We start from the raw sequence: 10298 nt of genomic DNA, 5'->3' as shown, positions 1-10298 counted from the left end.
ATGTTGAATTTTGTATGTTCATATTTTTAGAGTGAAATAAAATGAAATTTAAAATGACACCAAATCACTTGGACATTGAATAACAATGTTTTTAAGGTAATTTATAATACATCAAACAAATGCATTATTTATTAACAAGTGATTTTAATGCAATTTATAAAAAAAACCTAATTGAATAACAATCAATTTCAAAATCCTTCCAATTTTTTTTAAAGTACACAGTTTAATAGCACCCGCGAAACATGAGATTGAGAGAAAAAAGAAAGATATTTGGAGAAAGATATCAAAGAGACATTGCGAAAGAGTTGACATTATACAAGCATGCAAAGGTATAAAAGATTACTAAGACTTAACTTTGATGTTCATAATTTAATATAATAGTATTATTTACTTATCATAATGTCTCCTTTGACTTAGCTCGTTGCTTTGCTGTAAAACAAATATGGTAAGATTTTATGAACTACATCAACACTAGAGAACACCAAGAAACTAAGAAGCGAAGGCCTAGACAATTAGCAACAATAGAGGTTTAGGGTAAAAAAATTGAAATAATACCTAATGATATTTTTCTGTAGATGATGAAATATAGTAAAGAAAAACGGAGAACATAATCAATTATGTTAGTTTCAACTACAATTTCTCATTTGATTTCCATTCTAGTCTATTTATTTTCATGACTTTTGAAAGATCACAACGTATATGCTCATCAGGATATGCAAGAACAGAGGAAAAGAAACATTGAGAAGGAGGGTATGCTCTACTGACATTTAATAATGTGTTGTTTAGATGAGTTATTAATATTTTCTTATTTTTACTCTCTTTAATAGATCAATTATATGACAAAAGATTGATCTATGAAAGAAAAAAATATTAAGAAACTATTGATGATTCTACTAAACAAAACCATATCGAGTCTTAAGCGAGCATCTCTTCATTCCCTATCAATGTTTTTGTTTCTTTGTCCATATACATCCTGTTGAGCATATTTGTTGTGATTCTCTGACATAGCTTGGGAATAATTAGATTGAAACCATAAAATCAAATGAGAAGTCACAACTGAAACTAAAATATTGTACTCTCTTCTTTTTTGTTCTAGTCTTGGAATCATTATCTGCAGATAAATATAATTATGTGTTGCTTCATTTTTTTTACCTGAAACCTCTGCTGTTGCAGATTTTCTTGAGCTTCTCTCCTCTGCCTCTACATGAGCTTCTTTCCTCTGCCTCTACATGAGAAATACTCCCAATTTTGAATGAATTCATCTTTCTCCAAACGGACCTTGTTTTGGGAACCAAGCAATACAACTAGTCATGCTAGATACAGACTTGCACACTCCCTAGAAAAGGTTTAAGAAAACAGGAATAACATGTTAAGATACTCAAAGCATTTGAAAACCCTTCTATAGGAAACTAAATTAATGAGTTGGAAACATACCCACCAAGTTTCATCCACAATGGTGTCCGGTTGCTTCTCCATGTGTATACCATTTCCTAAGATTTTTCCTTGATTTCATTGGTGGCTTCTTCTCCCTTTGCTCTTCCATGAGATCTTTCTTTTCTTCTCTAGGGTTAGGAGGCACAAAATTAAAAGGAAGAAAACCCTAAGATCCTTATTTATACCTCTTTATTAATCTAGGTTTAGAGTTTGGGTGTAATGGGCTTGGTGGACTTATTGGGCCTTTCTAGGTTTCAAGGCTTTTTTTTATAAGTTTGAGTTTCTTTTCCCTCAAACAACCAAGCCGGTCTTGGTGGTTTACAATTACAATTAGATAACTGTTATTTATCTGATATTTAACATAGTAAGTTGAACGTAACTGACATGCTTATAAAAAGTTCCAATTATTATCGGAAACAGATTTCTTAATCTAAAAATTAATTGAAAGTTTTGCTTAGATATTTAAGTTATAATTAATGCTCAAACCCTAATTTTACATTAATTTTATTATATATGAATTTTAGGTAATTAAACTTAGGTAATGAACCATTAAACATCGAGCTTCAACCAACTATATATAATTAAAACCAAAATTTAACTGAAGCTTGTGTAACAATATAAGGTATTGCTTAGTCTTTGAGAAATCAAATATGGGTTAAAATTCTTCTAGTTACTCTTTAGATGATTAAATTTCATGTAACTTTATATACCCTTACAGGATTGTGTTGTTTGCTATGTACGTAGAAAAATCACAAACCATATACTATGACTTGTCTATCCTATCATTTCCTAAAAGAGAATTTGGTAGTATTAGTGCAAGAAATTTTTGAATTGAGGGCATTCAAAAAATGTTCGATTAAAAAAATGGGGTTAAGTGAAACAAATACAATAGTCTTATACCCTTGTTTCACTTAAGTTAGAGTACCTTCTTGGGTACATAGAATATAATACAATACTCAGAGGTTATATATATTATCTTAAGCATCAGTCGCATTTTAGTTATGTGGGGATAAGTTTGAATCCAAGTTCCTCTTTCTTCAATTATAGGTTTTGGTTAAGAGTGAAACAAGTGGAGACTCTTTAAGAAGCAGAAGGTTTAATTTGAAGATAAGAAGGAGAAGAAGCTAGACGAGTAAGAGGGCTCAAAACAATACCAATGAGTACATCCCATGTGCCCTCTCTGTGTTTAAATCAGAGCCGTACGACAGAAGGATATGCTATGAGGAGACAAAAGTATGCAAACCTGCAATTTGCAGTCTCCTAAGAGCATTGATGCCTAAAATAACAAAGATAACAAGACAAAACTGGAGTCAAAGGTTTGGTAAATGTCATTGTCCTAGGTGGTCCTTGTTTTTGTTTAAAACAGAGGTCTTGTGTTCATTGTAAGGTGCTGCGGGTTGTGAGAGAAAATAGAGTGGGGAAACACAGTGAGAGAAGTATTTTTTCTACCTTGACAATTTAGGTAATTTGTTTTGAAAAGTTTTTTTTTTGATGAATTTATGTGATTCTATAGTTCATGGGTTTATAATTGATCCAGATCTAACGTCATGTCAATCCCGATCCACCGACATGTCAATCCCGATCTGTTAGCATACCAATCCAAATTTTATGGTGAAATCACTATTATTGCAAAAAGTCATCCATGGATGAAATCCAACCAAAATAAGTATAAGTTATAAATACTATTTTGAAAAATTATGTTTACAAATATAATCCCGCACGTAAGTGCGGGTCCATCTCTAGTTATTATTAATGGATTTGAAAGACATCACTAAAGGATTTGAAGGTTATTACTGTGGATTTTATAATACTTTGTAAAATATTTAAAATATTAGAAACGAATCACAATATTTTTCTAATGTGTCAGGACAAGATACACACCACTTAAGTCTTACAATTAAATACTTTGTAACACCAAAAATACATTATATGCAAATTTATTCATTTTAAGGGGCTTAAATAACATAACTAAATCAAATTTTAACAAAATAGACTATTCAAATATTGATTAAATCGAATTTATAATATATTATACTATGTGTCAAATATATAAATCACAGGTAATTCACGGTTTTTTTTTAAACTCACAATTATATAGTAGAGCGAGTAATCAATAATATTTTTATGAATGCAATCCGTTACAGAATGGTCATTCAAAACATATATCCGTTACAGACATGCATGATTCGGCATATTCAACTCCATTTATTTAACACAGCTTCTTGCACTAACCATACTCGCTACTGTTTTTGGATTATATTCAGTACAAACTTATTAGAAAAATTAGTCACAAAATTGCAAAATCATAATATAAAAATGATATATTTGTAAGGAAAAACAAATCTTAAAATACATTTGTATCACTTGGTAAATTAAAACATATTAACAATAGTCTGATAACTTTTCCCGCGCTGTAACCGGGTCCGAATTCTAGTTTTTATAAAAAAATTATTAATCACTAGTACCATACTAAATAATTAACCTAACCGAATTAACCCAACAATAAACTATCATGCACACCAGAAACATATTAAACCAACTCCAGTTAATCATAATAATAATTAACCAATCATTCAATAACCACAATTTAACTAAAACCAGATTCCAACAACAATTAAACATAATCATAAAACATAACAACCGAGACCCTAGATCATGCTCCTCCTCTTTGCCATGATTGTACATCACACTTTACCTGCATAACAAACACAATGAGATGCGCATGAGTATTTCGAAGCGATCCTCCCATCTACCCTACACACAAGCATATTAAACCAAACCAACATGCGTCATATTAACCAAATTAAATAAACCAGCCATAAAAAGACATGAACTACTCATTGTCCAGAAATTTCTGTCTAGAAAAACTGTCAAGAAATTGGTGTTGACCGACACAGACCCAAGGTTGGTATTGACCGACACCGTCTCCGCAGAAGCCCTGAAATCGCCTTTTAACTCTCTAGAGAGTGAATTCAACAGCTCCAAAGCTCAAGCCAAGAACGCAATGCTCAATCATGCAAACACATAAACCAATACACACAAACAAGCCACACACAACAGTATCCAGCCACCCACAACAATATCAATCAAAAACTCATTAGAGGGGTTTAATATGCTCTGATTAACCATGGTCATGCACTCACCTTTTGATTGGAATGAACAAGGACGAAAAAAGGAGAACAGAGGAAGGACATGATTCTCCTAACACCCACAGCCATGAAACTCCCCTTTTCTTTGTTCGATCCCTCAATAACTAGCCACAGAAACCCCATAAACCTCTTGTAAACACCGCATGGAACAACTCTCTCTCCCTAGCTTTTCTCTCAACTTTAAGGAAGCAACAAAACTTTGAAAATGAAGAGAAAACGGCTGCCTCGACATTTTAAGTCGACCTATATTTCCCCGAAAACCAAAAATTAAGTTAACCAACGATTTAAAATGAAATATTCTAACCCAATATTTGTTGTTGTCGGTCGACACTACGAAATTTTGAGCACGGGTGTTATAATTCTCACTCACTAACATTCAAATCCCTCAACATTGTCTATCCCCAACACGCATTTCACTAGTGTCGCAATAGTTCGCCTAACAACCCGACCATCGGGTCAGCAAAACCAATCTTGAGATTGAACACCATAAACGTCATACAACCATCACTATGGTATGCACTATTTATAATCCTCTGGCCAACACAACCATGGCCAACCAGGCAACACAACCCTGGCCCACCTGCCAACACAATCTTGACCCCACTATCCAGCACAATCTTGGCCCACTAGCCAACACAACTCTGGCCCACCGATCGAAACAACCCTAACCCCACCGTTCAGCACAACCCGAATCCAAGATGAAACCACCATCAACGTCTGAGGTCTCCATCTAGTCTCTATGCTTATACCGACGCTCTAGACATTATTTGCTCTTAACTGATCCACTCTCATGTCCGAACCATCGAGTCATCCCGATACTAGGGAAATCACCATCCTATCAAGAGAACCACCATCCCCTCCAGGAGAACAACCATCTCATTTGCCACTCTCAGAACCACAACCCTTCAAGCCATCGGTATCTAAAAGAACTACTATGAGACGCTACGTTGCGAAGATGTTTAAATAAATTGATTTGGTCACCTTAATTACCAAAGTGCAATTATCTTTTCAATCGATGGTCATAAGAGAACTCCACAGTTAAGCATGCTTATGCTGGAGTAATCAACGGATAGGTGGCGTTCCGGGAAGTGGTTATTGGAACTGTCTGAGTGAGGCTAATACACAGGGAAAGGTCATGTGGTGATTTGTAGGGTCGGAAAACAAGACTTTACGCTTCCCGGATGTAGCAAACTGGCCTTCGGATATCGATGGGCTCATGGGCCTAGTTAGAAGACGTGAGGCCCATAAAGAGAGGTGGGCTCATGGGAGGGTGGTGAACATGGGGCCCATAGGAGTGATAGCGGCCGAGGCGTTACAACCACCATGTCTCCTCATGAGTTTCTTAGGACCCATCATCCTAAGAGCAAAGAAGCTATAACGTCTCTAAGCATCACCTGAACATAAATACCTCACATAGTCCAAGCACTATCTTGCAATGTCATACCTACCCATCCATATTCCCATCGGATTATCACCTCTACCATGACCGTTTTTAGGTCGATTCTCAAACAACCTCGCCACTCAGGGTGTTTACACCATAGTCTCCAACTTAACTTCTCGAAAATCCATTTCCAACAAAAAACACCACCAAAGCTTTGGACCACGACCACCACGATAGCAACCTCTAGCTTCATACACTACTACAGGAAGAATCTAGGAACACAAACAACTAGAGAAAACACAACACATAAAAACTTACCATGGAATCTCATTAAAGGCTCGAAGAGGATGATACTATGTCTACATGCTCAATAATTGACTAACTAATCATAATCAATTCTAGCATGCTACCACCAAGCATCACACAACGATTCACAACATGGACCACACAACAAGAAAACAATTCACCAATTAAATACCTAAACCATTCTAAACATCAATCTTCAAACCATGAAATTCACAAACCATCCATTTAGCCTAGCTTTAGAATCATAAGAGCTCTGATACCAAATAGAAAAGACCGACCCGATTTGTTTTTATTTCATTCATCAGTAGTCTCATACTTACTAATAAACCTAACCAAATTAACCCAATAATAAACCATCATGCACAGCGGAAACATATTAAACCAACTCCAATTAATCATAATATTAGTTAACCAATCATTACATAACCACATTTTACACCAGCAACCTAGCATGCCTCTAAGTCAGGTTCCAACAACAATTAAACATAATCATAAACATAACAATCAAGACCCTAGATCATCCTCCTCCATATTTCAAAAAAAAAAAAAAGATCATCCTCCTCCTCAATGCCATGATTCCATGTCACACTTTACTGCATTGGAAACACAATGAGATGCATCAGTATTATGACAAATACTCATCGAAGTGATCCTCCTATCTACTAGGCTATACACACAAACATATTAAACCAAATCAACATGCATCAGATTATCCAAATCAAACAAACCAGCCAAAAAAAAAAAAGAATTACTCGGTGTCGAAAAATTGCCGTCTAGAAAAATTGTCCAGAAATTGGTCTCGACTGAAACCGCCTCCCTAGAAGCCCTGAATTCGCCTCTCAACTCTCCAAAGAGCAAATATAATTCACCATCTCCAAAGCTCCAGTCAAGAACCCTAACACTCAATTATGCAAACAAATAAACAAAAAAAAGCCACACATAACCATTTCTAACCACCCAAATTAATCAATAACACATCAGAAGGGTTTAACAGTCCCCGATCAACCATGAACACACATTCACCTTTTGATTGGAATGAACAGGCATGAAAACAAGGAAAACAGAGGAAGGAAAATACTCTCCTAACACCCACAACCACAAGACCCCCCTTCTCTAGAAAACACCTCAGGGAACAACTCTCCCTCTCTGCCTTTTCTCACACTTTTCAGGAAGCGACTTTTTAAGTCGACCTAGGTTTTCCCCAAAACCAAAAATTAAGATAAACAGTCTAAACCAAAATCTGTTGGTGTCAATCGACACTACAAAACTTTGAACACGGGTGTTAAAAGAGGCAAAATGATGTTTTTTTGTAAATTAAAACTCAGATCCACGAAAACCAATTCAAAAAAATGAGAAACCTGATTTCTATATGTAATGGTAGTTTCTGATTCTGATATGGTTATTATAAATTTTGAGAAATCTGGAATCGTTTAATTTCTTCTTTACACCAATTTCAAGGATAAAGAAGAAACACAGCCTCCTCCTTCGTGCTTCTACTCTGAGTAAAGATCTTTTATTTCTTTTATTAATCTCCTGAATAAATTCAGAGAGAGAGAGAGAGAGAGAGAGATTAAAGAGTTTGAAATAGATGAGAAAATATATTGAATTTTGTTTGTTCATATTTTTAGACTGAAATAAAATGAAATCTAAAATGACACCAAATCACTTAGACATTGAATAACAATATTTTAAGGTAATTTATAATACATCAAACAAATGCATAATTTAATAACAAGTGATTCTAATGCAATGTATAAAAACCCCTAACTGAATAACAATCGATTCCAAAATCTTTCCAATTTTTTTAAAGTACACAGTTCAATAGCACCCGCTAAACGTGAGATTGAGAGAATAATGAAAGAGATTTGGAGAAAGATATCAAAGAGACATTGCTAAAGAGTTGACATTATACAAGCATGCAAAGGTATAGAAGATTACTAAGACTTAACTTCGATGTTCATAATTTAATTTAATAGTATTATTTACTTATCATCATGTCTCCTTTGACTTAGCTCGTTTTTTTTCTCTGTAAAACAAATATGGTAAGTATTTATGAACTACATCAACACTATAGAGAATGTTCATAAACTGATAATAGAGAACACCAAGAGACTAAGAAGCGAAGATCTAGACAAGTAGAAATAATAGAGGTTTAGGGTAAAGAAATTGAAATAATACCTAATGATAATCTTCTGCAGATGATGAAACATAGTAAAGAAAAAAGGAGAACATAATAAATTATGTTAGTTTCAACTACGATTTCTCATTTGATTTCCGTTCTAGTCTATTTATTCTCATAACTTGTCAAAGATCACAACGTATATGCTTATCAGGATATGCAAGAACAGAGGAAAAGAAAGATTGAGAAGGAGAGAAATGCTCTATTGACATTTGATAACGTGTTGTTTAGATGAGTTATTGACATTTTCTTATTTTTACTTTCTTTAATAGATCAATTATATTACAAAAGACTGATCTATGAAAGAAAGAAATATTAAGAAACTATTGATAATTCTACTAAACAAAACCATATCAAGTCTTAAGCGAGCATCTCTTCTTTCCCTCTCAATGTTTTTGTTTCTTTGTTCCTATACATCCTATTGAGCATATTTGTTGTGATTCTCTGACATAGCTTGGGAATAATTAGATTGAAACCATAAAATCAAATGAGAAGTCACAACTGAAACTAAAATAGTGTACTCTCTTCTTTTTTTTTTGTTCTATTCTTTGAAATCGTTATCTGCAAAGAAATATAATTATGTGTTGTTTCAGTTTCTTTACCTGAAACCTCTGTTGTTGCAGATTTTCTTGAGCTTCTCTCCTCTGCCTCTACATGAGCTTCTCTCCTATGCCTCTACATGAGAAATATTCCCAATTTTGAATGAATTCCTCTTTCTCCAAATGGACCTTGTTTTGGGAACCAAGCAATACAACTAGTCATGCTAGATTTAGAGTTGCACACTCCCTAGAAAAGGTTCAAGAAAACAGGAATGACACTTTAAAATACTGAAAGCATTGCAAAACCCTTCTATATAAACTAAATTAATGAGTTGGAAACATACCCACCAAGTTTCATCCACAATGGTGTCCGGTTGCTTCTCCATGTTTATACAATTTCCTAAGATTTTTCCTTGATTTCATTGGTGGCTTCTTCTCCCTTTGCTCTTCCATGAGATCTCTCTTTTCTTCTCTAGGGTTAGGAGGCACAAGATTAAAAGAAAGAAAACCCTAAGATCCTTATTTATACCTCTTTATTAATCTAGGTTTAGAGTTTGGGTGTAATGGGCTTGGTGGACTTATTGGGCCTTTCTAGGTTTCAGAGCTTTTTTTAAGTTTGAGTTTCTTTTCCCCCAAACAATCAAGCTGGTCTTGGTGGTTTACAATTACAACTAGATAACTATTATTTATCTGATATTTAACATAGTAAGTTGAACGTAATAGACATGCTTAGAAAAAGTTCCACTTATTATCGGAAATAGGTTTCTTAATCTAAAAATTAATTGAAAGTTTTGCTTAGATATTTAAGTTATATTTAATGCTCAAACCCTAATTTTGTATTAATTTTATTATGTATGAAACTTAGGTAATTAAACTTAGGTAATGAACCATTAAACTTCGAGCTTCAACCAGCGATATATAATTAAAACTAAAGTTTAACTGAATCTTGTGTAACAATTTAAGGTATTGCTTAGTCTTTGAGAAATCACATATGGGTTAAAATTCTTCTAGTTACTCTTTAGATGATCAACTTTCATGTTACTTTATAGTCCCTTAAAGGATGGTGTTGTTTGTTATGTACATTCTTGGGTACATAGCAAATAACACAATTCTTTGAGGTCATATATATTATCTTAAGCATCAGTCGCATATTAGTTATGTGGGGATTAGTTTGAATCCAAGTTCCTCTTTCTTCAGTCATATGTTTTGGTTAAGAGTGAAACAAGTGGAGACTCTTTAAGAAGCAGAAGGTTTAATTTGAAGATAAGAAGGAGAATAAGCTAGACGAGTAAGAGGGTTCAAAACAATAC

General features: G+C 34.1%; 1 long non-coding RNA gene across 2 annotated transcripts; it reads right to left on the bottom strand.

Annotated features, from left to right (window-relative positions):
* Positions 1-4095: 4095 nt before the first annotated feature.
* LOC111830102 lies at positions 4096-9456 on the bottom strand. Of its 2 annotated transcripts, none has more exons than XR_002833427.1 (3): positions 9337-9456; positions 9052-9235; positions 4096-4129 (listed from the first exon to the last, which is right to left on the bottom strand). It is a non-coding gene; the product is annotated as an uncharacterized LOC111830102 (long non-coding RNA). The 2 variants fall into 2 exon arrangements; XR_002833426.1 differs by lacking the exon at positions 4096-4129 and adding an exon at positions 8765-8893.
* Between the last annotated feature and the right edge of the window lie 842 nt (positions 9457-10298).

The sequence above is a fragment of the Capsella rubella genome, unplaced genomic scaffold (assembly GCF_000375325.1).
Source record: "Capsella rubella cultivar Monte Gargano unplaced genomic scaffold, Caprub1_0 scaffold_6, whole genome shotgun sequence".
In the NCBI taxonomy this organism is placed as follows: Eukaryota; Viridiplantae; Streptophyta; class Magnoliopsida; order Brassicales; family Brassicaceae; genus Capsella; species Capsella rubella.
Note: the sequence above shows the minus strand (reverse complement) of the source record. Positions and strands in the feature narration are given on the sequence as shown.